Source organism: Muscardinus avellanarius (assembly GCF_963383645.1).
Source record: "Muscardinus avellanarius genome assembly, chromosome: 6".
NCBI lineage: Eukaryota > Metazoa > Chordata > Mammalia > Rodentia > Gliridae > Muscardinus > Muscardinus avellanarius.
This window is the reverse complement of record NC_137791.1, coordinates 121082371-121109411: the sequence shown is the minus strand read 5'-3', so window position 1 is coordinate 121109411 and position 27041 is coordinate 121082371.

The following is a 27041-nucleotide window of genomic DNA, read 5'->3' as shown; positions in this document are numbered from 1 at the left end:
ATTTAGGCATTACGTTAGGTAGTTAGGAGGGAAGATGGACAAAACATAGATCCTTAACCTTCTAGAGCTTAAATAAAATGATGGCATACAAGCAGACAACATTGAAAATAAACTGAAAGATGTTATGAGTTTCTACATGTTGTGAAAAAGAGGGGTGGAAAGAAGAAGACTAACAAGAATAAGGTCAAGTCATAAATAGGCAAAATGAATCATTTTGAGTCCATAATGGTGATTCTGAAACAAAAACTTGAAAGAAGAAAGGAAATTAGCCATGAAGATGTTCTGCGAAAGAAGCATCCCCAGCAAAGCCACAGGATATATGTGCACCTGGGATTTAAGGAACCATAAGAAGTTTGAAGAAGTTGGAATACCATTAGTAAGGACAGGTATTAGGAAAGTACCTGAGAGAAGCAGCAGGTTACATGCAACCCAGCTCCTTGTGAGCCATCGGAGGACTCAGCTCATGCTAATTACAAAGAGAGCCACTGCAGGGCTTTGTGTAGAGGCATGACAAAGTCTCCCCATTGCTTTATCAGGATGATTCAAGTCGCAGTACTGAGAATAGGAGTGGGTGGTAAGGTTTGAAGCAAACAGACCTGCTATTAAGTGGAATGTGTGAAAAAGATAGGCTTCCCAGATGAAGGGCCATTTAAAGATATAGAAAGACTGGGAAAAACATATATAAGAGGCAGGGTTGAAAGATTAAGATCTCAGCTTGGACATAATAAGATTGAAATGACTAATAGACATGCAGAAATTTATGCTTCACCCCATTCCAAACACACACTCCCCAGCAAAAGGACTTCTGGGGTCTATCATTTCAATGCAATGTGTTATGTAACAGATGAGACTGGGAAAAGACCTGCTCATGTTCAACTTATCCTGCTCATATTTTTCCCTTATTTGAGGAACTACTTTATGTGCAGAAAAATAAATATGAATTCTCTAATTTTTTGAAGGAGGCAAATACCTGCTGAGGTGTCTATATCTGTACAATAATTGTGTTTGACTATATAAGTAAACTTCAGTCTTTGGTGAAGTGTTAGCAGGTCTTGTTTGCTGCAGTTCCACAGCATTTTTCTTATACAGTGATGATCTGAATCTCCATATGATTGTCCCTTGTCAATCTGTCAATCCTTTGGAAACGTGAGATGGTGAAAGAATGCTATTATTTCTCTTCTTCAGTCTAAAGATTTTTTTAAAGTGAATATAGACTGAATTTTACACTAAGGATTATTATTAAGAGGCAACCTTCACATCCAAGTCTTCTCAATTTTGAAGGTAAAATTGAATTTGACCTTTAACTAAAGATCAATTCCACCGGGTGACCAATTTGGACTGATTCCACTGGAGATCACCTAAGAGTATTCTGGCATTGTAAATGGCCATTAAAAGCCATCAGTGCTATAATTCTTTTAGAAACAGATAGTTATGTGAGAGTCATATGATGGTTATTGCTTTATGATTTAGATATTATTTAATGAATAGTTGGAAATATCTATCAAGTCTAACTTGACAAAAGAGGACAGAGAGGACCTCTCTCTCAGCCAAGACTACTTGGGGGAAAAAAAGCTATAATTTCTGAAACCATACCCTTCAAACTGACAATATTAGCACATTATCCATTTGCTTTACTTCTTTCATTTAAAATTATCAAAACACTTTGCAGTTCTTAGCTTCAATTCAGTCTTGTGTCTAACTAGAAGCACAGCTAGAAATAATTAGGACTTTTCATCACCCCCATCAGCAATCACTCTAGGTCAGGGGTTTTAGCCTCTTTTGTGTCATGGACCATTTTGACAGTCTTTTGAAAACTTTTCAGAATGATGATTTTTATTATATAAAAGCTCATGGAAAGAATCACTGAAATAACTTTCTTTCTTTCAAGTCTATCCACTTTTCTCATTTTGCTTAGGTCTGTCATTTATTTTCAATGAAAATAACATTATTAATGATTTACCACTGGACTATAAACTTTTTATTTCATCTATAGTGTTCATAAAGTGTCGTAAAATATTTTAGTTGTAAAAAACACATAGCTAGTGTAAACAATTAAATATTAGATGTGTTGAATTTGTTATGGTCCTATTGACTTAAGTTCCTATAAAGTGATACTTCTGGTAATTTATAGTTTACAGGGAACATAATTGTGTATTTTTCTCTAAATATGACCCATTTGTATTTATTTATTTAACCAATGTTTTTTGAGTACATTGTTGTGGGCCTAGAGATTATTCAAGATATCAGGAATTTTATTTGGTCCTGAATGAGATAAAAAGTAAAAAAAAAAAAATAAGGGAAGGAAAGAAAGAAGAAAAGAAGGAAAAAAGAAAGGAAGGAAGGAAGAAAGGAAGGAGAAGGAAAGGAGGAAGCTAGGGAAGAGGGAGGGATGAAAGGTAAAGAAGGAAAGGAGTGAAGAAAGAAGAAAGAGAGGTAAGGAAAGAAAAAAGGAGGAAGGAAAGGACAGAATGTAAGGTTGAAGCAACTTGAAAAGATTTAAAGCAATAGTTGCTGACAGAGATGGGTGGCCAGAAAATAATTCATTGATATTTGAATAGAGAAATCAATATATAAACCTGCAAAAATAGTGAATTGTTAATTAAAATTACTTTTCATGAACAGAGCATGTTTATGTTCATGTGTAAAGGCTAATGTTTTGCCTTATACTAGAAGAAAAGAGCTCTTTATATCTGATATTCAAAATGAGGGCAAAATTGAAGTCATCCACTGGAGTCATTCCTGAAAAAACTGAAGCAGTGGCTGCCCCACGTCTAGCCTCATTAAGGAGCTGCCTGGAGAGGAAGTGATTGGGCTCCCGGACGCACTTAACTTGGGTTATGTTCCTCCATGACTTCATTTATGTTCAAATAACCTGCACTAGTACTTTTCTAGTACTAATTGCCATTAGCCTTGATATCTGTGCTTCAAAAAGCCAACACTCACATAACGTAGTAGTGGTCATCCTCCCCTCTAAAATCTGTGGCAAGAGTCTTTCCTCGGTCCTTCTGTCTTCTAGTAATTTGCTGGCAATCTTTGGCATCCAACTTCAGCACATGATTTCTAGCTCTGTCAGCCTGTGGTGCTCTCCCTTCCCACATCTTTGTCTTCATTTAGTCTCAGATAAGAGCAATAGTCATATTGGATTAAGAGCCTACCCTACTCTAGTGTGACTTCATCTTAATTAATTGCATCCACAGTGACCCCACTTCCAAATAATATCACAGTCTGATGTTTTAATGGTTAGGAAGTCACAATACATCTTGGAAGAACACAATTCAAATCAAAATAGTCATTTTTAAAGTTCACACAGAAATTTGAAGTGCTTGCCAACTGAAAAGAATAGAAAGGGTACACAGACTAGCAATTTATATTATTAATTATTTAACTTTTCCCACTATCATTTGTTGCACTATTGGTAGTAGTAAGGTTGCGAAAATGTCTCTTTCTATTTTGTGGGGGGGGCATAAAATGGAAATATCTGTTTTGAAGACTGTTGTAAAGAGAAATCATGTAAATAAAATGATAGTACATAGAAATTCAAATGTTTTATTTAACTGCCATTTATAATTATTTTGCATTTAAAAGTTAAACACTAGCCTAAAAATGAAGGTACTGAAAAATTATCTAGTCTTAGGAGAAAAAGTCCCAACTAAAAATTTTGCTTAAGAGGAAAAACCATGTTTTTCTGTGTCAAGTTTAGAACTCATTATTAAGCTGTATACTGATATACTTACAAAACAGGTTAAATTGACTCAAATCCATTGATGATATATAAAGTTTTAGAATCACTAATTAGAAAAAAAGAGTAGCCTACTGATTGACCTGAAAGATAATAATCATTGTCACTGGCAAAGAGAGATTAGTATTTTCTAAAATATTACTTGTCTTGGTGTTAAAGCCTGGCCTGTAATTAAGAATGTACTTTTCAGAAAGGCATGGACTGATTATTCATTATAAATTATGTCTACCCCTGGTATTATATCACAGCAGCTAGTGTTTTTCTTATAGCATCTATCCATTTACAAATGTACATCGAAGTCTGTTAATGTATTTGATATTTGTTCTCCATAGTAGATTTTAAGTGCCTAGAAAATAGAGACTATATCTTTAGCTCTTTACACACTGACTGTCACAGAACTAGTACTCAATAAATATCAGTTTAATGAGTAAGTAGATTGTTGAGTTTATGGATGAATAAAAAATACTATTACTCTTTCCAAATATTCTCATTTGACAGAATTTTCTTCAGCAAATATAAAATGATAAATTGTACATTTATTTGCACGTCCAGTACACAGAGCTGTTACATAAATCCATAGGCCACTGTTGGCATACTGCTTTACAATTTCCAGCAATGATAGAGTTTGAAAATCAAGGAAACCTGTAACTTTTTCTTTTTCTTGTGTAGATAAGAATATGGATATAAGAGATGTGGGGATGGTAAACTGAATAAGCAGAAAATTAACACCTCAAACAGAATATAGAAGAAGAAAGTGAAAAATTTGAAGAAGGTGAGGAAAAAGTAAAATGAAAGGCAAATTAAGTGAAAGCCCCAACAAGATGAACTGATAAGCATAAATACATAAGTAATCTAGGTTAATAACTTACCTGTCATTTTATATTTCCACAGTTTGGCCCACAGTAATATACTCTGCCTGATTTCTATTAATGAACTCAGTCAGTGCTCCCAGTGGATCTCTATCTTGTACCATTTGTCTCTTTTCTCTGTCTAGAACAACCCCATGTGACTATCCACTTGTTGATTCAGTTATTCATCTCTGAAACCCCATTGAGGTGAAAGTTTCTCTCTTTCTATTGTTATCAGCTGAAGAAATCGAGATTTAGGGGTTGAGGCACAATTCAAGTTTACACAATTATTGACAGCACTGGAAATATATCACAATAGGAAAGCTTCTTTCACAGAATTACAACTATGATTTGTAGTATCATTGGCTGTAAGACTCAATGTAATGTTTGCTATCCATCAACTGAGCTAACCACGTTGACCTGGGTCCACATCAGGAACAGGAAATTCTAGCAGTGGAGATGAATCCAATGCATGGTACTCTCCAACAGATGCAACATTAGACAGCTGTCTGGTATATTTCTATCTCCCCAAGTATGCAGAAGGAAGTAGACAGGAGAAGCCCAAAGTAGTCAATTGATTAATAAAAGAATGAATGACTGGAAAGTGTTAGTAACACTAACACTTTTTTGTTGATTTTGTGGGACTAAGGATGGAACCCAGAGGCAGTCTATCTCCAATCCAAACCAAGTCCTATTTTTTTATTCTTTATTTTGAAACAGGGTCTCACAGAGTTGCAAAGGACCTCACTAAGTGGCCGGGATTACAAGCCTGTGGCACCATGTCTGGCTCAAGAGGATATATTTACGTGTACACACAAAAGTAATATTGGATGAGAAAATTCCTATTCAATCATGATGTTTTTGCAGGCAGTATGAAAAGGTATAACAATGAGATAATTTTTTTTGCTTTCAATTCTGAAAATAATATTCATTACTGTTAATATCAAGGGAAGATATGCCCATGAATATCCCAAAGAGATGCAACAGTGTTTTTAATTTAGAAGAGTGCAAATATAGATAACAATATTTATTAATTACTAAAACATTTTATTCAAATTTGATATTTTCTTTTTTCATTTTAATATGTTTTACATCATAAGGTAAATCATGTTGACAGTGATATACATGTACACATTTGCCATTAATTTTTTTTTTTGCAATACTGGGACTGGAACCCAGGGGCATGCTACCTCCGAGCTACACTTCCAGCCCCACTTTTATTCTTTATATTAAAACAGGATGTCACTAAGTTGTGGAAGGCCTCACTAAGTAGCTGCAGCTCTCTGTGAACCACAATCTTCTTGTCTCAGCCTCCCGAATGCTGGGATTACAAGTGTGCACCACCATGTCCGGCTCTGCCATTTATTTATTTATCTATTTTTATGTGAAACATATTAAAAATGGCATACATTCAGACTGTGCTTGGTGACCTCTCCCACCCCCCCACTTCCCCTTCCCCCTCCCAACAATGAGTGTCCAGGTTAACCATGCTACATTCATATTTTTACACATGTTCAGGATGTAGCTCCTCCATTAATCAACCTCAGCTTTCTTCATCTACTGCCCTTCCATTCTAGCTTTGCTGAGGTTTCACCTCCATTATCTGGAGTCAGTCCAGTATTCCTAATAGTCCCTAGTTTATTCAAATGTGATTACAAGATTTTTGGCGTGCTTTTTCATTTAATTTATTTGGATAGTTGAATAGGTGTTTATAAACCACAGGAATTATTTAGGAAATTCATCGAGAGGCAGACACTATCTCTGCCTAAGACTTAAGGGAATAAGTTAAATTAAAAAAGTTGGCAATAAGAAAATTGTTTTATTCTCTCATGTAATAGATGGTTTCATGAACAATTAAAAAAACAATAAGGTAGAGGGTGTTCATATCACAATATTAAAAAAAATAGTTTTTATGAACAAAAAAATTAAAGAATTACAAAAGTATTAAGAGCAAAAATTATTCTTATAAAAAGATTCCTTATATTTTTATATAATATATAAAGAATAATTTTTCCGTATAAATATTTCTAAATTTATACTTTATTTCCTATATTGTGAGACATCAAATAAGACATATATACATAGACATACATATATGTTAAAAGATGGAGGAATATTTATATTTATATATATGGATAAAGAAGTTAGATGGGTCTATATACATATGCATATGTGATATATACATTTATATATCATATTTTATATATTGTGTACAAATATAATTCAATATAATTACATATTTATTTATAATAAATCAATATGTATTAACATATAGTTTATATGAATATATACATATACATAATCTGATCACTGTAAAAGTATCTTCAAGGGAAAAAAATCTTATCATTTTATGGTTTTGCCTTCAGAAGCTTTCAGCTATTCATTTATTTATTTGTTTATTTCATAAGCTCTTATATTCATCCATTCTTGGTTGCTTCAAATAAAAAGCAAAATGAAACAACCAAAATCAAGACCCAATTCCTACCTTCAGGGAATACAAAGATACTGTGAGAAGCCATATTTAAAACATAAATGCTATAATGTAAATGTTTTGAGAAAAATGTAAAATACTGAAAATGCAGTTGAGGATGAAAGGAGAGAAATTTTTTTTTTTTTTTGCAAGAAAAGGTTGTGGTATGGGAGAAATCACTGAAAGCAGATGCTGTTGTTTGGAGGGACAATGGGCCAGAAGAGCAGAGACTCAACTGAACAGGCCCCGGAAGAATTGCAAGGCCTGTTCCATGACTTAAATGAAAATAAAAATGCCTAAAGATAAGTGAAACTAAGTGATTAAAAACAAAGCAGGAGAAAATATATTCTCAGGTAAGTGTAAATATCAGGTAAGCTCAGTCATAATGGTAGAATCCAGTAAAATAAAATTCGAGACAAATGTATTTTATAAGACACAAACAGCCATTTTATAGTAATAATGAGTATAATTCATAATAATAAAAGTCTCAGAGAGCAAATAAAATTTTCTCAAAATATATAGAGAAGTGAACATATAATATTTATGGGAATCAGAATATCTATCACTGCCTTTGAGAAACCTAATTAGTGCATGTTAAGACATGAAAACTATAAATTATAATACATATTTTGTATGTAATTCATTTCATAATTATGTATTTCTTGATATTATGAAATTTCATTTTATATATAATACATATAACACATAATATATTTATACCAAACTTAATTTTATACATAACACAATGCATTTATACCAAACATTCTACCCTATAAAAAGAAAATATCCCTAGCTAAGCATCACATATCTTGAACAAAAACTGAAAATTAAGGAAGCCACCAACAAGAAATTTAGTAGATTTAAAAAGAAGTCTAGAGGCCATTTACATGATGGAATGCAATGCAAATTTATATTAATAGAATGATATTTAAAATGTTTAGTAAATAAAAATATCATACCGATTCTGAGGTCAACGTAAAAGTTAAATCTGTCAAAAGAGAAATACAGAATACAACATAAATGAGAGTGTCAAGTAATATGTAAGGGAATAAGCCCAAACATCCATCTGGAGGGAAATTTATAAACTTAACTGCACATATTTTATATACTGAAAACCAAGAAAGCATTCAACTCAATAATTCATGATCAAGTATCAGTAAAGCAAAACAAAAAATTAATAAATAAGAAATATAAATAAAGTGTAGTAAAATCACTATAAACTAAAATTTGGAAAACACAAAAGGGATAGAACGCAAAAATTGAATTAAATATCAAGATTAGTTTAAGACATGAAAATAATAGAAAACAAATATGATTATTAACCTCAGGTATCAACTTGATGTATGAAGTTTTGAGTGTGACTGTGAGGTGTTTCCACAAGAGATTGGAATGTGAGTTGGTGGGCTGAGTGGGAAATCTCCATCCTCAAAGTGGACGATGTCATCCAATCAACTGGGACCCAGAGACAACGAAAAGGCAGAAAAGAAGTTTTTCTTTCCTCTCTCCTGAGGCTGGGATAGACTCCCTGGACATCAGAACTTGAGTTTCTCCAGGATCTGAGCTCCAAGACTCACACTAGTGATCCTCTGCTTCTAGGACCTGTATCATTGGACTGAGAATTATACTATCAGATTTCTTAGTCCTGAGGCTTCTTGACTTAGACAAAGACATACTATCAACATCCCAGGGTCAGTAGCTTGCAGGTGGTCTATTGTGGAACTTTTTTGTCTTTATAATCACAGGGTCCAATTTCTTTTAATAAATCTCTTATCTATCTTGTTTGTCTATCTATTATCTATCTATCTATTTATCTATCTATCTATCTATCTATCTATCTATCTATCTATCTATCATATATTTACCTACCTACCTTTTTTACTTACTTATCATCTATCTATGCTATTGTTTCTGCCTCTAGAGAACCCTAACACAACATATAACAATAATGAAACTTGAAAAATATATATATCCCCCAAAATGATGTCAGGGAAAGATGATTTAGGTGTCTTTGTGGAAAAGTTAAGTAAAAAATCATTCTTTTGTTATTAAAAGTTTTGGAACATAGACAGTACTTTATGAGGCTGACAAAATATTGATCCAAAAGCCTGCAAAAATAGCATACAAAAGTACATCATATAGCAACTTTTTTAAGGATTATAGATTTGAAGATCTTGAAGAAAATACTACCCATTTATGTCTAGTATTATTTAGAAGAGACAAAACAAGATGATGAAATGGACCCAGTCCAAAATTTCAAGGGTGACTACATATTATATCAGTTATATCAGAAGATGTATTTGTATATTATTACATGGGATTATATACATATACACCAAGGTTTAAAGTGGAAACCATATGAATATCTTAAAAGTTGCCCAAAAACATTTTATAAAATTTTGTCCAGTTCTTTATAAATTTTAAATAGGCACTATATTCTTACATATATATTTAGTACAGATAGTGTATATGTTTATATAAAAGATACTTAACATTGAAATAACATAAGAGAAATGGGGCACAAAGATTGGCAAAGAAGTAAAATAATCATTTTTGTAGAAGTGATTATTTTCTGGACAAAAATTAGATGATATAAGGTACAATTGCAAAATAGTTTAAAGACTTTAAAAATTTTAGAATAATTGAGTGTCTAGTTGCATGTATGACTTTTTTTTATTATTTTAATGCAAATGCTTCACATCTAGATTTAACTATGTCCTGTTATCCACCTTCCCCAGAAATTCTCATCCCTTCAATGTCTTGCTGAAGGCATGTCTCCATTTTCTTCTTTGCCTCATTAATCCTCCATATTTTTAGAGAGATGCATTTCAACTCCAACTTTTTCTGCCTGATCTCAATCTTTCTGTCTGGTGTTCACTACGAGTTGATTCATCCTAGAGGACTCTGGTTCCTGTCAAGTGGAGGCGCTGTTTCAACACCCTTTCAAAACATCTCAAAGTGTGGAGTCAGAGCTCTACTCCTCTATCAAGCTTCTTTTGACCTGTGTGCCTTCATCTCCATAAAAGAAAAAAAAAAGCAGCACAATAATCCTTTCTATAGAAGCACATGCCATCTAGGTAAATCATTGTCTACTGGCCCTTAGCTGGCATTAACAAATATCTGCACAATATAAAATAATTTATTACACTCCAATGTAAACAACAGAGGCCCTATCGCAGGCTCATCTCTCAAGTTGTCTGCCCAATCCCTTTGGCTCCTTCTCCTCCAAGCTTTTGCTTTGGTATTTATCCACTGATAGCTGGTCTAGTAAAGCCAACTATCAATGGATTCTTGGATTGGAATCATGGCTCCTGACTAACACAGTCAGTGACCACTTGAAGGTGACTCACCTTCTTTGTGCTCACATCTTAACCGTAAAATGGGGATATGAAATATTCCTATTGAGAATTGAAAAGATAATCTTTATAAAGACTATAGAAGAGTAAGCAGTGAAAAAACAAATTTTCCCTCCACTCCTGTATATTTCAAATCTTCTACTCCATTTACTTCTGATCTAAATTTGTACATATGTCTTGGGGAGGGGGGGATCACCCCCCATGTTCTTCTCTAGTAACTGATATATTTTCTTCTTCATGTTCAGAGCCAAATGTGTCAGGAAAGTCTGCATTCAGTTTCTACTTCTCTTTCTCCTTTTCACTCCACAACCTTCCAAAATCTGGATTCTGCTTTCCCAAGTCTGCTGAACCTGCTCTTGTCAATGTCAGTGATGATGGCCTTGTAGTTAAATCCAATAAATAATTTCCAGGCCTTATCTACCTGAACACTTGGCAGGGTTTGACACTATTGACTGCTCCTTTCTTGAAATGCCCTCTCCCTATGACTTATCTATTACCGAGCTCTCCTTACTTACCTTAAACTTCTCTGACTGCTTCATTTTTCTCTTTATGAGTCTCTCTCTCTCTCTCTCTCTCTCTCTCTCTCTCTCTCTCTCTCTCTCTCTCTCTCTCTCTCTCTCCTTTGCCTACCCTTTAATTATTGGCAATCTTCACAACTCTGTCTGCCCTAGACCCTTTTAAATTCTAATAAAATGATTTTCCTAGCTTATATTTTGTCCTTTTAAGGCACCCGTTTCTGGCTATAACCTGATAGATCCCAAACTGAAAATCGCCGGCTCAGCTGAGGGTACGTAGAACAGTGTTTAAAAATAGGAACTGTGGATAAAGGAGACCTATGCTTGAGGTTTGAATTCTTATTCTGCCACTTACTGAGAGAGTACCTGATAGAGAAATTATCCAACTCATTTAAACTTTTTAAACTTCAAGTCAGTTATTTGTAAAATGATGTTGAAATACTGTGAATAAGCATATATGCATTGCTTAAGAAAATCAGTGATATATAAAAAATACCTATTTCTAATTGCCTCTGCCTCTTGGTTTTTAAGCCTGAATGTCTACTGGCTTCTGGATACCACCATTCTGTCATCCATGAAATCAGAAATTTATTGACTTCATATGTTTTCCCAAGCTTCTTTTTTCCTTGTGTTTTCTAACTCATGGAGTAACACAGTTATTCAATAAGCACCTCATAGGGAAAATGTTCCTCTCTCTGTTTTATGTGTGTGTGGTGCTGGGAATGAACTCAGGGATAGTATACTCTGAGTTATACCACAGTTTTATTTTACTTATTTTTTATCTATTTATTGAAACAGGGATTGACTAAGTTGTGGAGGGCTTCTCTTGGTTTCTGAGGCTAGCCTTAAACCTGCACGCATCTTGTCTTAGCCTCCAGCGTACTGAGATTGCAGAGCGCCTGAACAGACTTTTATTTTATTTAATATCTTTATAATTTGTGTGCAGTTGTACTTATGTCACTCCTCCCTCTTATAATATTGTTTATTCATGCTGTTTTCTCTTTCTTTGATCAACCCTCTCAGAGGTTTTTCTATTTTATTAATGTCTTCTAAGAACTAATTTTGTGTGTTGAAAATCAATTGCATAATTATTTCATATTTTATTGAGTGTTATTAGGATCAAGTGTTCTAGTTTGTCACTAAAGTATTTTTTAATTTATTTTATTTTATTTTCTAGTACTGGGGACTGAACCCAGGGACATTCTACCTCTGAGCTATACTCCTAACCCTATTTTTAAAATATTTTTCTTTGAAATAGGGACTACCTAAGCTGCTGAGGCTGCCCTCCAACCTTTGATCCTGCTGTCTCAGCCTCTCCAATTCTAGGATTACAGGCATTAACATTCAGCTTTTCTTTTCTCTCCTTTCCTTTTTTTTTTTTTTTTTTTTTTTTTTTTTTTTGGTGGTACTGGGGTTCCTGGAAACCCTTCTACCTCTGGGCTACTCTCCCAGACCTATTTCATATTTTTATTTGGAAACAGGGTCTCTTAAGCCAGCAAAGCTGACTTCGAACCTGCGTGATCCTCCTGTCTCCGCCTCCCAAGCACTGGGATTACAAGCGTGCGCCACCACGCCCAACTATGCTTTTCTTTATATTATATAAGCACTTCATAATTTCCTTCTAAGTAAAATGTTTAAAGTGGAGTAATTTGGGTACTATTCAGTCACAACACTTTTGAAATAATACATGAAATCTTGTATGGTGACATATACCTGTAATACCAGTACTTAAGAAGCTAAGACAGGAGGTGCACAGGTTCAAGGCCAGTCTTAGCAATTTAGACAAGCTTTCAGTGAAACTCTGTTTTCAAATAATAAATAAGATAGGGCTGGGAATTGCTTGAAGGTAGAATGGCCCTAGCTTCAATCCCCATTACCACAATAGCAACAACATCAACATGATATTATTAATATAATAATAATTTATGAGTTATTTAGAAGCATGCATGGGCATGTCTATAACATCATTTCTATTATTAATAACCCTGTCGTCTGAGAATACTGTCTTTAAATTGACTATACTTTGAAACATGTAAAAATCTATTATGACTATTATATAGCTTTTGTAACTGTTTCAGAGATTTAGAAACTCATATTCCCTTATTTTGGGTTGTCAAGAATTAAAAAATGGAGCCGAGCATGGTAGTGAATGCCTGGTAATCTCATTACTTGAGAGGCTGAGACAGGAGGATTGCAGTTGCATGGCCAGCTACAGCTACTAAGTGACACCCTGCACAACTTAGATCCTGTTTAAAATAAAAAATAAAAAATTGGGCAATGATATAGCTCAGAGGTTGAATACCCATAGGTTCCATCCCCAGTATTGCAAAAAAATTGAGAAATGTATATTATATTTGTCATAAGAAAAAAGAGCTTGTTAGCTTTTTTCAGTACCTTATCAACATTTTCCTTATTTATTATTTATTTATTTATTTATTTATTTATTTATTTATTTATTTATTTATTTTTGGTGGTACTGGGGTTCCTGGAAGCCCTTCTACCTCCGCGCTACACTCCCAGACCTATTTTTACATTTTTTTTTGGATACAAGGTCTCCTAAGCCAGAGCGCGCGGCTGGCTTCGAACCTGCGCGATCCTCCTGTCTCTGCCTCCCAAGCGTGGGGATTACAAGTGTGCGCCACCACGCCTGGCTTCCTTATTTATTTTGAGATAGTTTTATTAGGAGTATAGCAATATAATGTCATTAATTAATCATGCTAAATATAGCTTTTTGTCATTACAGGTAACTTTTTTTTTATTTTTTCGTACTGGGAATGGAACCCAGGGGCATTCTGCCTCTGAGCTACACTGTCACACCTATTTTATATTATTTATTTTGAAACAGGGTCTCACTAAGTTTCAAAGAGCTCAGTAAGTAGCTGAGGCTGTCCTCAAACTGCAATCCTCCAGTCTCAGCCTCCTGAATGCTGAGATTACAAGCATGTGATACCGTGTCTGGCTACAAGTAACAATTTATATCTCTATATATGCTCTTGATCTTAAAATATTTTTCTATTAAGAGAATATTTTAGTTTTCTTTCCATTAGCATTTGTATTGCATATCTTCCCATCCCTTGATTTTAAGATTTTCAACGTTACTGTTTAGTCATTTCTCTATGAAATGTTCTAGTTCTAATGTTCTAGAACTAATGGAATGAAGTGTTCAACATTAGAAGTCCAATTGGTAATCTCTGTCTCTCACTTCATGAGCACAAGTCACATATTAACTCTTGTGATTATGATGTTTCAGGTCTTTTTCTACCACTTTACTTTTTAATTTATATTTGTCTTTCTTTACCATAATTCTTAGTTCTATAATTTTTAATGTCTTTCCTGATTTATGTTTTTATTTCTTATTTCTTTATTCTTTGTATAACTTATTACTATTATCATTATTATTTGGTACTAGAGATTGAACCCAAGAGCATTCTACCTCTAGCTATAACCTTAGCCCTGTTTTATATTTATTTTTTTCAATTTTGAAACAGGGTCTTACTAAGTTGATAAGGGTTTTGCTAAGTTGCTAAAGCTGGCCTCAAAGCTATAATCCTTCTTTTTCAGCCTCCCAAGTACTGGTATTAGAGGTGTGTGCCACCATACCTGGTTTCTTTTATCATCTTTTGAATTTATATACCCTTAAAATTTTTCCATGCAGATTTAATTTTAGTAAGGCCCAAAGTAGATGATTACTTACCTCTCTTTCATAGCTTAAAAACTACAGAATTCATTAAGTGAGATTACTCTCCTTTTGACTTTCCATATGTGTCACATCTTAGTTTGATTTTCCTTATTCTTTAAACATATTTTCACAATATTTTTAGTCCAGTTATTTATTTATTTTTTGTGGTAGCTTCTCATTTTTGTTCATCTTTGCATTGCTCTACGTCATGCTTTTCTCTAGGGTTGATTTTGGTGATGTTGCTATGCTAGGTTAGCAGTCCTGTCTCTCAGTACTTTGAAGAGGTCTTTCTATTGTTTTACTGTTGTCAGTGGTACTGCTTATTCATTGATTCTTCATTTGTTGGTCATCTCTTCTTTCTTTGTAGTGGTTTTTACTCCTAAAGTATTAATTTTATTTTAGTATTTTAAAATTATTACATTCTATTTTTTTAATTGGAAATAGTTTGATATGCTGCTCCCTGGAATAAGGATTAACAGCTAGTCACCACAAGGGACAGTATTCAGAGGAAAATGTACCAGTAATTACAAACTGAATGTCCTATTTCACTGCAGAGGTTGTGATCTTACAGAACAAGCTGTTCAACCCCCTCTTTACTCCAGTGGTGACAATGACTACAGGGAAAGACAGAAAACTGCACTGAAGACTAAGAGGAGGAAAGTGTGCCTTAGAATACAGGATACTTGACAGAGATCAAACAGGTGCATCACCCCACATCCTTCTTCAAAGCTCAATCTTCAGGTCAGTGTGTATAGGGAGCCCCTCCCAGCCTCTGTGCCTTTCATTATATTGAATCGAAAGAGAATATTTATGTTATGGTTTAGATTTAGAATGTCTCCTAGAATTCAGAGATAAAGTGGGGCTTTCTACTGAAGAAGAGTCTCTGAAGATTTGTCCTTAGAAATTATATATGGTCCCTTTTTTCCTTTCTCTCAGTCTCTCTCTCTCTCTCTCTCTCTCTCTCTCTCTCTCTCTCTCTCTCTCTCTCTCCTCTTTTCTGTGCTCTGAGCTCTGCAAATGTAACCTGGCCTGATGTGGACTAATCTTTTGAAATCTCCAGAACTGTGAGCAAATACATTTTTCTTTCTCTAAAGAAAGATGCTCTGGTGTTTGGGGCTACAGCATCAATAAAGCTGACTGAAACGACCTATTTAACCCTTACTTGGCTTATTATTTGGAGAATAGTACAAAATCTTCTAGCATTGTCAGGATCTCAGGAGGCAGTCCGATAAATTAGTAAGCAAAAGAGCTTAAATTGTTAAACATCAACAGTTTCTCTTAAACTTTTTTCAAAGCTTTCTCTTCTAAAATTTCTCTACAATATTTTGTAGGTTTTATTCTTTGTATTTTCCTACTTGAGGAACAGGTAGTTTCTAGATTTGTGGATATACATTTTTATCAATATTAGAAAGTCTATTAAGTCTTTAAATATTGCCTTTCTTCTGATCTTTTCAACTGGGACTGCTTTCATGTATAATGCAATGGCTCACGTTGTTTTTTATATCTTACAGTCCTTTATTTATACTTTTTACTTTTTTCTCTTCACTATTAATTATATAAACACATACACATAATTCTAGTTCACTAATTCTCTCTTTAGCTATATCTATTCTATTTATTCTAGTCAATTTAATTTTTATTTTAATTTTGTTTAATTTTGGAATTTATATATTTTAAAACATAGCTGTTAATTTCTAATAAAATTTTGAGTGATTTTATGACTGCCATTTTTATTTCATTTTTTCCATATATTATTTTATTTATAACTGTAATATATTGAAAATGGTGTACACTTAGATTGTGCTTCGTCCCCCCTCTCCCCCATTTCCCTTCCCCTCTCCCAATAAAGTGTGTCCAGGTTAACCATGTTATATTTATACTATTGCACATATTCGGATGTAGCTCCTCCATTGAACAACCTCAGCTTTCTTCCTCTCCTATCCCTCCATTCTAGCTTTACTGAGATTTCCCCTCCATCATTTGGAGTCCCTCTGGTATCAACACTACTCCTTACCTTGGGCATATTAGAGAAAACATATTTCCCTTCTCTTTCTATGCTTGACTAATCTCACTTAACATAATGCTCTCCAGTTTCTTCCATCTTCTTGCAAATGCTATTATTTTATTTTTCTTTGTAGCTGAATAGAATTCCATTGTGTGCATTTCTCATAATTTTGCAATCCATTCATCTGTTGATGGAGATCTAGGTTGGTTCCATATTTTGGCTATTACAAACTGTGCTGCTATGAACATGGGTATACATATGTTACTGTAGTTCTCTGATTTCAACTCCTTTGAAAAGATACCAAGGAGTGGTATAGCCAGATCAAATGGTGGATATATTGTCAGGAAGAAGAACCAGGCAGGAGGCATCACAATCCTGGACTTCAAATTATACTATAGAGCAATAGTAGTAAAAACAGCATGGTATTGGCACAACAACAGGCAGACTGACCAGTGGAACAGAATAGAAGATACAGAAACAAACCCACATATCTATAATCAATTGATCTTTGACAAAGGGGCCAAATTCACACCCTGGAGAAAAGACAGGCTTTTCAACAAATGGTGCTGGGAGAACTGGCTATACATTTGTAGAAAGTTGGATCTGAATCCTTACTTCTCACCATGCACAGGAATCAACTAATTGCCAGGTACCTCATCAACTATAGTTTTGTCTGGCTTTTTAACCTTAGCTGTTTGTCTTCAGTCTCATTTCCTTCCTTCCTTCCTTCCTTCCTTCCTTCCTTCCTTCCTTCCTTCATTCATTCCTTCCTTCCTCTCTACTAAGAAAAAGCAAGGAGCACAATAAACAGCTCTACACCTAGTAAAACTGATAATGTTCCAAGTTACATTCACTGTACACTTGAGTAGTTTTACAGTCACCATTCTCCCTCTTCCTCAATCTCCATTCAGATATAGGTTCATATTAATTCATCTTCCAAACAAATGAACAGAGAAAATTTAAAAAAAATCTTATAATCTACAACTTCTATCCATTCCCATCACTAGCAGTCCTGTTATAATGACTACTACCTTCTGCTTAGATTTCTTGAACAATCTCCTAATTTTTCTTTTGCTGAATCTGTTTCACATTCAATCTTCGTCGTCCGTGTAGTTCAAGCTATCTTATTAAAGTGCAAATCTAAATATATAAACTTCTTAGGACCATCTAGCAACCTCCTTTGACCTTCAGATAAAAGTCCAATCTCCTTTTCATGGTTTACACTTGACCCTGGATAAAGGGGGCATGACGTTCACTTGGATCTTCTGTCTGCGGATATCCCTCCCATCCTAGAGTTCACATTTTATTCTCTGCACATACAAATGCTTTATTTCTCTGGGCCATATGATTTTCCCCTTTTGACCCCTTAGCATGCTTCTTTCTTTTTTCTTTTATTTTTACAGTGGTAGGGATTGAACCCAGGGACTTGAGTGTGCCAGCTAGCCTTTAGCATATTTTTATTTTCTTGTTTTTTTTCAGGTCTGGGGATGGAACCCAGGGGCATTCGACCTCCGAACTATACCCCTTGCCCTATTGTTTATTTTTATTTTGAAACAGGGTCTCATTAAGTTGCAGAGGGCCTCACTAAGTTGATGAAGCTGTCCTCGAACCACGATCCTCTGGTCTCAGCCTCCCGAACGGAATGCTGGAATTACAAGCGTGCGCCACCACACCTGGCTTAGTATATTTCCTTTTCTCAATTTTTTTCCTCCTCAAAGATCTTTACTCTTATCTTAGCTCCACATTGCTGTCCCCAAATGCTGACTAAACTCTAGTGAATGGAATCTAAGTTTTGATACAACTTCCTTCAGTAAATTCCCGAATACCTTGTTAATTTAGGCATTTGTCCTGGGTCCTAGATGTTTCAGTGGAGCCCCATGTTCCTCTTATTTCTGAGCATACCAAACTTCTGCAATTGCTTTTTGTTTGCATTCCCTACTCTACTCTCCATGACAACACGTTCTGTTTAATTTGTTTCTTATTGTATCCTAGATACCTAGCTAAATAGCTTGCTGTTGGATGCTCAATAGTTATTGGGTAACTAGATGAAAGTAAGAATAGTCTTATATTTAATAAGAGAAGAACTCTGAGTAAAGAAAAAAACGAAGTTGCCAGGTCAATCCATTGTTCTTAGTTTTTCTTTTATCAATCTGAAGTTCAATAAAGATTTCTTAGTAAATGCTTTGAATATAATATAAGCTCAATATTTTATTAAAGTGATAAATATAACATGTACTGGTTACAACTAGAAATATCTGCACTTTTCTAAAGTTTGCAGTAAGAATAAAGTTGTGAAAATAAATATCTGATTATTTGATATATTAGCATGTTTTTTCTCACCATTTAAATACAGTGTAGGTAGGTGTTGTATTATCTTAGATCTATTTCCATGTAAATAATACTAATTGCCATTTGAATCCTTCTATTTTCAGTTTGTCACAGAGTCCAGCTTAACCATAATATCCCACAGGCTGCACCACCCACTGTCTCTATCCATTTTGTCCTGTCAGAGACACATCAAGCAGCCTCTGAGTGTAATCACATCAAAATCGATTTTCATGGCTGAGAGAAAAATAATGGAAATTTCTCTAATGTAGTAAATGTATGTGTTCCTTTTGGTTAACCAAAATAGACTATATATCAGACCTGTCACAATTAAGTTTTCTTGATTCAGTGCTCTTCCACCAACTTGTATACAAATTACAAAGACATACCATGGAGCACCATGATGCAATCTTGCTTCTTTTCTGTACTGTTCCTGTATCTTTCTCTCAAAGAAGCAATTTTACCAGTTTTTGAACTACAAGCCATCCTGCTGCCAGAATACCCAAGCAATCTGCTTCATGTCAGGAGGGTATTTTAAAGCTATGGGTGCTTAGGTCAATGGATTCTTCCATTATAAGATGTTCCCCAAAAGCAACAATGGTAACATTGGAATGAGCTCAGAACCAAATTCAAATACCAAATTTTTGAAGATTTTTAGGTCCTAATTTTTTTCTTTCTATAATTATTTGAGCCAAGGAACCACTTAATTAAATACCAGTGTTCATTGCTTGGAGGCATTAATTATGATCAACCATGTTCAAATTATAATATCCCAATGAGGTGGTCCTTCTACCAACACTGTTTGCTTTCAAAGTAGATATAACTTGAAAACACTTGCAAAAATTTCTTTTTGCTTTCTTATGAAGCAAAGTCAGAGTTGCATTGATAATGTTGACAGTTCACTTTAACCTGAATGATACAGATTAACTATCCACTGTTTTTCAAGAAGAGCAATCCCCTACTTTGACTACAAATATATAAACTAAATGATGGCTTATAATAATTAGTGACATTTTTCTTACTAAGTGTGGGAATGAAGTTCAATATGTCTAGAAACCAACCTATGATATACTTCTGAAAGTTGCTAATAAATGAAGCATTGGATTAATAAATAAATCATTTTTTAAAATTAGAATCCAGCATCCATATGTAACCAAAAGAAAGTAAACCAACAACAATCTCAAGTTCTGTATGCCTAATGTATTATGCTGACACTACAGCATTTAATTTTTTTGGCCTAAGAGAAGTAAGAATGAGCATTCAATAAAATGTGCATATCATAAAAAATGCCAGCATGATTTCCAAAGAAATTCACTAAGTATAGATACAACCATAAAAAATAAAGTAAGCTGTCATAATATCTATCCTTTTTAAAAAGCAGGGTTATTTCTTAGTTCTGTATTCTTCATTCAAAACTAATTCTTCTAGGACTCAGATGAAAACAAAATCAATTCTCAGAGTTTGGTAGTCATGAAGAGCAATGAGAAATTGGTTTGCATGTCTGGAAATAGAAACCTAGTTAAAAGTCAAATTGCTGCTTTAAACTTTTGAGGTTTTTAAATAAGTTATCAGGGCAGCATATATGCAAAGCCAATGATTCTTTTCTTTATGTAATACTTATATTGCTGTTAATTTGATTCTATAATTCATAATACTCAATGAAACCTTTTAAAACAGTACACAATATAGCATGGTAAACAAAACACTTTATTTACAATTAACAGTTCTGTTTTTTAATTTAAAAGTCCTGAATATGGTCTACCAAATAAATCTCTTTTTAACAGTAAACAAATTTCTTTCAGTATTTCTTCTTGAATCACTAAGAAAACCAATTTTTTTGTTGGGCACAATAGCACAGTCCTGTAATCCCAGTTCTTAGGATACTGAAATAGGAAAATCATAGATTAGAAGCCAGGATGTATGTAGTAAGTTAGTAGGACCATGCTTCAAATGTAAAGATAAAACAGAGCTGGAGGATAGGTAGCACAGTGGTAGAATTACCTGCTCAATCCCTAGTTCCACAAAAAATAAATAAAAAGCCATTTTCAGCTCTTAATCTACATGTGGCCTACAAATTATTCGTTATAAATCTTACATTCCTATGAAATTAAAAAAAAATTTCCATTCTTTAAAATTCCTTTGAGGCTGCCAGGCGTGGTGGCGCATGCTTGTAATCCCTGCACTTGGGAGGCAGAGACAGGAGGATTGGACAGGTTCGAATCCAGCTACGCGCGCTGGCTTAGGAGACCCTGTTTCCAAATTAAAAAAAAAAAATGTAAAAATAGGTCTGGGAGTGTAGTCTGGAGGTAGAAGGGCTTTCAGGAACCCCAGTACCAGAATAATAATAATAGTAATAATAATAATAATAATAATAATAATAACAATAATAATAATAATAATAATAATAATAATAATAATAAAAATTCCTTTGAGGCTTTAAAGATTGTAAACACCTAATGTTTGAGGGTTTTTTTTAGATATGTGATAATGAATTGCTGACTGAAGTGAAATCTTAGTTGGCTTTGCTAATAATATTCTTCTCTGGGGACTGATGAAAATGTTGTAGAAAGGCCAACCTACGCAAGGTGATGAGAAATTCATCCATGCCCTCAGCAGACTTCCAACTCTCCACCTCCCGACTTCTGGGTGGCATAACTGATGTGATGCGCATTAGCGTAATCAATAGGGAAATTGATCCAGTACAAAGAGAAGAAGGAAGAACTGACAAAAGAGGACTTTCCTTTTGAAGTGCATATTTGAAACACATAATTTTGGGCACAATTTCTGTAACAGCAGAAATGTCTTTACTTGCTCAGACTTCCAAAATAAAAAAAGAAATAACCCTCACAAGCTGTAAACTTTAAATAAGAAGCAGCATAAATTAACAAAGCAAACTGTGATTGCAATATGATTTATTAAATTGTAGATACCTTGATGTTGTGTGACTATATATTTCAACATATAATCAAATCACACAGTAAAGTCCGGGTAATGCCTGGTTAACAGCTGCATGAGTTCAATACATCAGCACTATAACATTACAGTATATGCGTTTTATGAACTTAATGAAGTTAAGTGAACATTTACTCATTTAAGAGTATTCATTGAGCATCTACTCTTTGTTGAGTACACTGCTGGCTGATTTCATATAAATCCTATATTAACTTTTTGGTGATAAGACTTGGGCATATTTCTGTCATCTAGTTGCCTGAGATCAAATTTCAGTTTCAGCACTTCTGACATGAACATCGACAAATTGCCTAACCTGTGACACACATTTAGTCCATCTGTAAGATGGGTATAAGGACATGAAAAGTCATGGCATGAATAATTTAAGAGATTATTAAATGTGCACTATTTAAGTTCACAAGGAAAATATTAAGGGTGATACACAGTAGCTATTATTTTCTTCACATTACATACTCAAACTGTGGTTTGAAAATAAGAACTTGCCTGTGGATACACAGGTAATAATAAGCGGCCAACTAGGGATTCATAACCTATTTCCCTAAGTTTAAAGTCTTAATTTTCTTATTTTTTAAAAAATATTTTTACTTTTTATCAAGATAGCTTATTCATCATTTTTAAAAAATGAAAAAGAGCTCTAAGACCTAAATCAACAACCCTCTTTTTCCTCTCTATTCCTAATTCTGATATCACACTAATATTTCTCTTTCAATTCTAGACCCTTTTCAAATTTAAACCTTTCTACTATGAAATATAGACTTATCACTCAAATGTCCACACTATCTACTTTACATTCTTTCATTCACCCAATATAGTGATATCAAAATTGTTCAGATAAAGCAATTTTCAATGTTTGCATTATAACTGCTAAGTAATTACTTTTCACTCCGGAGCCAACTCAAGTACTGTATTTCAATTACTTTTCCTGTGAAATATTTTGGGACTTCTTTTCCAGATTTAAATAATTTTAAATACTATTTTATTGGTACATGGTACTCACACACTGTGATGAAGTTCAGAGTGATAGAGGCACTCATGCATACTCCCTGAGCTCGTACCCAGTTCCTGCTCCAAATCCCCTTTCCTCCCCACCTTCTTGCTCACAGTATTGCGATGGGCACTGATAAATTTGTGTATTTACATCATGTCCATTGAAGTGTTTCCCTCTTCAAGTCCTCCTAACCCCTCCCACTCCTGCCAATTAGGTCCCCTCCCTCACTCCACTAGATTTCTTCTCCCTTGTCTGGAGCCCCTCCTGAGTCCCAATTTCTCCTTAGCTTCCACATATGAGGGAAAAATAATTAGAAATCAAAGAGATGCAAATCAAAACTACCCTGTGATTTCACCTAATCCCAATTAGAATTGTGATCATTAAAAACACAAGCAATAATAAATGCTGGTGAGGGTACGGAGAAGCAGGGACTCTGATACATTGTTGGTGGAATTGCAAATTAGTATAACCACTTTGGAAAACAATGTGGAGGATCCTCAAAAGAATGGAAATCAACCTACCATACGACTCAGCTATACCACTCCTGTGTATCTACTCAAAAGAAGAAAACTAGACTACCCTAGTAATGAATGCAATTATGTGTTTACAGCAGCCCAATTCATAATTGCCAAACTATGGAACCAACTGAGGTGTCCATCTGCAATGATATGGATTAAAAATTATGGGATATACACCCAATGTATTCAGCCATAAAGAACAAAATTACTTCATTTTCCAGGAAACAGCTGGAACTGGAGAATATTAAAAATTTTCATTATTTTTTACATAGCTTCTTTCTTTCTTTCTTTCTTCCTTTCTTTCTTTCTTTCTTTCTCTCTTTCTTTCTTCCTTCCTTCCTTCCTTTCTTTCTTTCTTTCTTTCTTTCTTTCTTTCTTTCTTTCTTTCTTTCTTTCTTTCTTTCTTTCTTTCTTTCTTTCTTTCTTTCTTTTTTTCTTCAGGGCTGGGGATGGAACCCAGAGGCATTCGACCTCCAAGCTACACCACTGCCATATTTTTTTTTTATTCTTTATTTTGAAACAGGGTCTCACTGAGTTGCAGAGGGCCTCACTAAGTAGCTGAGACTCCCCGTGAACCGCAACCCTCCGGTCTCGCCTCCCAAATGCTGGGATTACAAGTGTGCGCCACCACACCCAGCCTGCTTTGTATATTTCTATCATTGTTTTCTTAAGCCCTTCAGTATACAGCAAAACACTTTTGAATATTGCATTTACACTGGATCACCTATTTGCTTATCCATTTCTGCAGGAGACATTCTTCTTGAAAATCACTGTGCCCCTGCTCATGTCTTTACCCATGTCACAGGCCTGTGGCACTGTTCTGAGATGTGGCTGCCTTTTGCTTCTCTTCATGTTGAACCCACATTTTCTGTGTTCCTGTACTTCTTTCTTGGTTACCTCCTTGATTGTGTGACATACATGCTAAGAAGCTAAAAATAGGTGTTTAAGAAAAAGTGCCTGTGCAATTAGGAGTATAAAAGTTTGCCTGCCCCAAAATGTCTTTATTGAATTCTATGTTGAATTTATTTTCAAAATTGTGAAAGCTTTTTCTTCATTGTTGTTTAGTTTCTAGTTTTGCCTAGGATGTCGGTTGTTAATGTGCTTCTTTTATGTATGACTTGTTATTGTCTCCATGGGAGTATTTGAATCTTAACCTGTTCTAGTTTCAGGAAATTTATGATGACACACCTTAATATGGGTTTTTATCCATTTTTTTTCTTTATTTTGTTTTCATTGTTCTGCACAATAGTGAATTTTTAATTCTGAGAAATTGTCTTGCATTATTTCTTTGATAATTTCTTATTTTTATACATTATTGGTACATTATAATTATACATCATATCAAGGCATATAGTAATAGGAATTTACAGGCACACAACACCTGGAGCATATCCATACATATCCCTCTCCCTCCCTACCCTTCCCTGTATATGCTTTTGAAGTTAGAATTGGTAATTTAATATACATACATAGCATTATTTCAACCATTACCTTCTTTATGTCTCTTTCCCCCTCCCTCCTCCCTTAAGCCTCACCCATCACTTCATTGAAGTCTCTGCTCTTCTAGCTGAGGTTACCCTTATTTCCAAATTTCTAGCTTCCAAAAATGAGAGAAAACATACAAATGGCCAATAAATTATGAAAAATATTCAACATCATTAGTAACCAGGGAGATGCAAATAAAAACTATGCTGGGATTCCATCTAACTCCAGTTAGAATGGTAATTATCAAAATAATTTCTCAGCCGGGCTTGGGAGGTTGAGACAGGAGGATCGCACAGGTTCGAAGCTAGCCTCAGCTACTTAGTGAGGCTATCAGGAACTTAGTGAGACCCTGTTTCCAAATAAAAATATAAAATATGTCTGGGAATATAGCATGGAGGTAGGAAACCCCTGATACCAACCCCAGTACCACCAATATATGTATATATATGATTTCTCCTATTTAACTTTTTTTTGTTCTCTTTTCCTGAAATTTATATTGGTTAGATAATGGATTTTCCTGGATCATCATTTATTATTTTAAAAATGTACTTTTTCTTCCTTTTGAAAATATTCTGATTGTACTTTTAATTCTACTTTCTCAAATACTTCTGGTATTATTATTTATTATTATTATTATTATTATTATTATTATTATTATTATTACTGTGCCAGGAATGAAACTCAGAATCTTGCACATATTAAGAGTTGCATTTTCAACTTGTCATTATTTCAAGAGCTATTTATTGTTCTGTAGTAATGCTACCTTTATATTACCTTGTTCTACTTTTAAGGTTGTAATGTCTTTCTTACATTCCCAGGGTTAAAAATTCAGAGTGACTAGTCATTTATTTTTATGTTTTCTTACTCGTTGTTTATCTCCGTGGCAATTTCTCTCTAAAGTAGTATTTGTTTCAGTCTCATTGTTTTATGCTATCGGTTTTCATATATGCCTGAGAGTGCCTAATTACATTCTTCTATTTCAAACTAAAACACTTAGGTAATTTTTGGAAGCTGTGGGTTATCAGGGCTTCACTTAGCATGACTGAGATAGGACCTTAGTGCGCTTTACCCCAAAGTATATGAATGTCCATTTCTATAGTGTACATTCTAGCCTTATTACTTGCGTAATTTTTGTCCTTATATTTTTAGAGATTATCTCTCAATATGTTGCTTATAATACGGAAAGAAGGAAAAGAATAGGAAATAAATCTTCTTGACAAAGTTCTGGAAGCTAGCAAGAAAGATGAGAATGGTATTGTTAAATACACTCTTCTTAGCATCCTGGTTTTGAATACTGTGATTGTTATTCATAAAAACTAGAGATCCTTGATTTTATTTCTTCACAGAGGAACTTTTCTCCTACCAGAAGTTTGAGGGAGAATTACAGAAACACTAAAGATGAAGAAAAAGTCTATGAAACGAACTGCTTCCTACACATTTTTTTTCAACTAATTCCAGGATAATGTAGCTACTCCCATATATTTCTGAACTTTCTAATCTTCCGTAACATGGACTTGCCTGTGTTTTATTTGATACTTCTTCAACTATAGGAAATGATCATGTTTGTTAATTCCAAGGCACTTTTTTTTTTCAAATTTTAACATTCATGAGTGTGAAGAATCATTTTTTCATCAGTGGACTTATGACAGATTGATTTTTTAAAGATGACTGAAATGATATCTTCTATCCACACATTCTTATTTTTCTTGTCACCTTACTATTTTTTTATTATTGACACATAGAATATATGTCTTTATCCACTGAACTTGGTTAAATTTTGGCAACTGCTTCAACTGGTAACATGGGTGTAAGTTACCTGACTTGAAGGTAGATCATAAAAGAGCAATATATATTACTGCTGCCCAGCTAGGTGTCTTAATAAAAGCTAGTGTTTTGTAAATATTGGCTCAATGACTCAGTCAGTAAAAATATAGCCAAAAATAGATTAAAGTTAAATTTAGTCGACCTGTATCCAAATGCTTAATATATACTTAATTATGGAATGAAAATAAGCAAGTAAATATAACATTCTGATCCACAGTTTACATAAAGACAAAAATGGAAATATCAATTTTAACAAGAATTTTAGCTTATAGTTTAATAAGATACTATAAATGAAAATTTTATTGTAGTACCTAACATATAA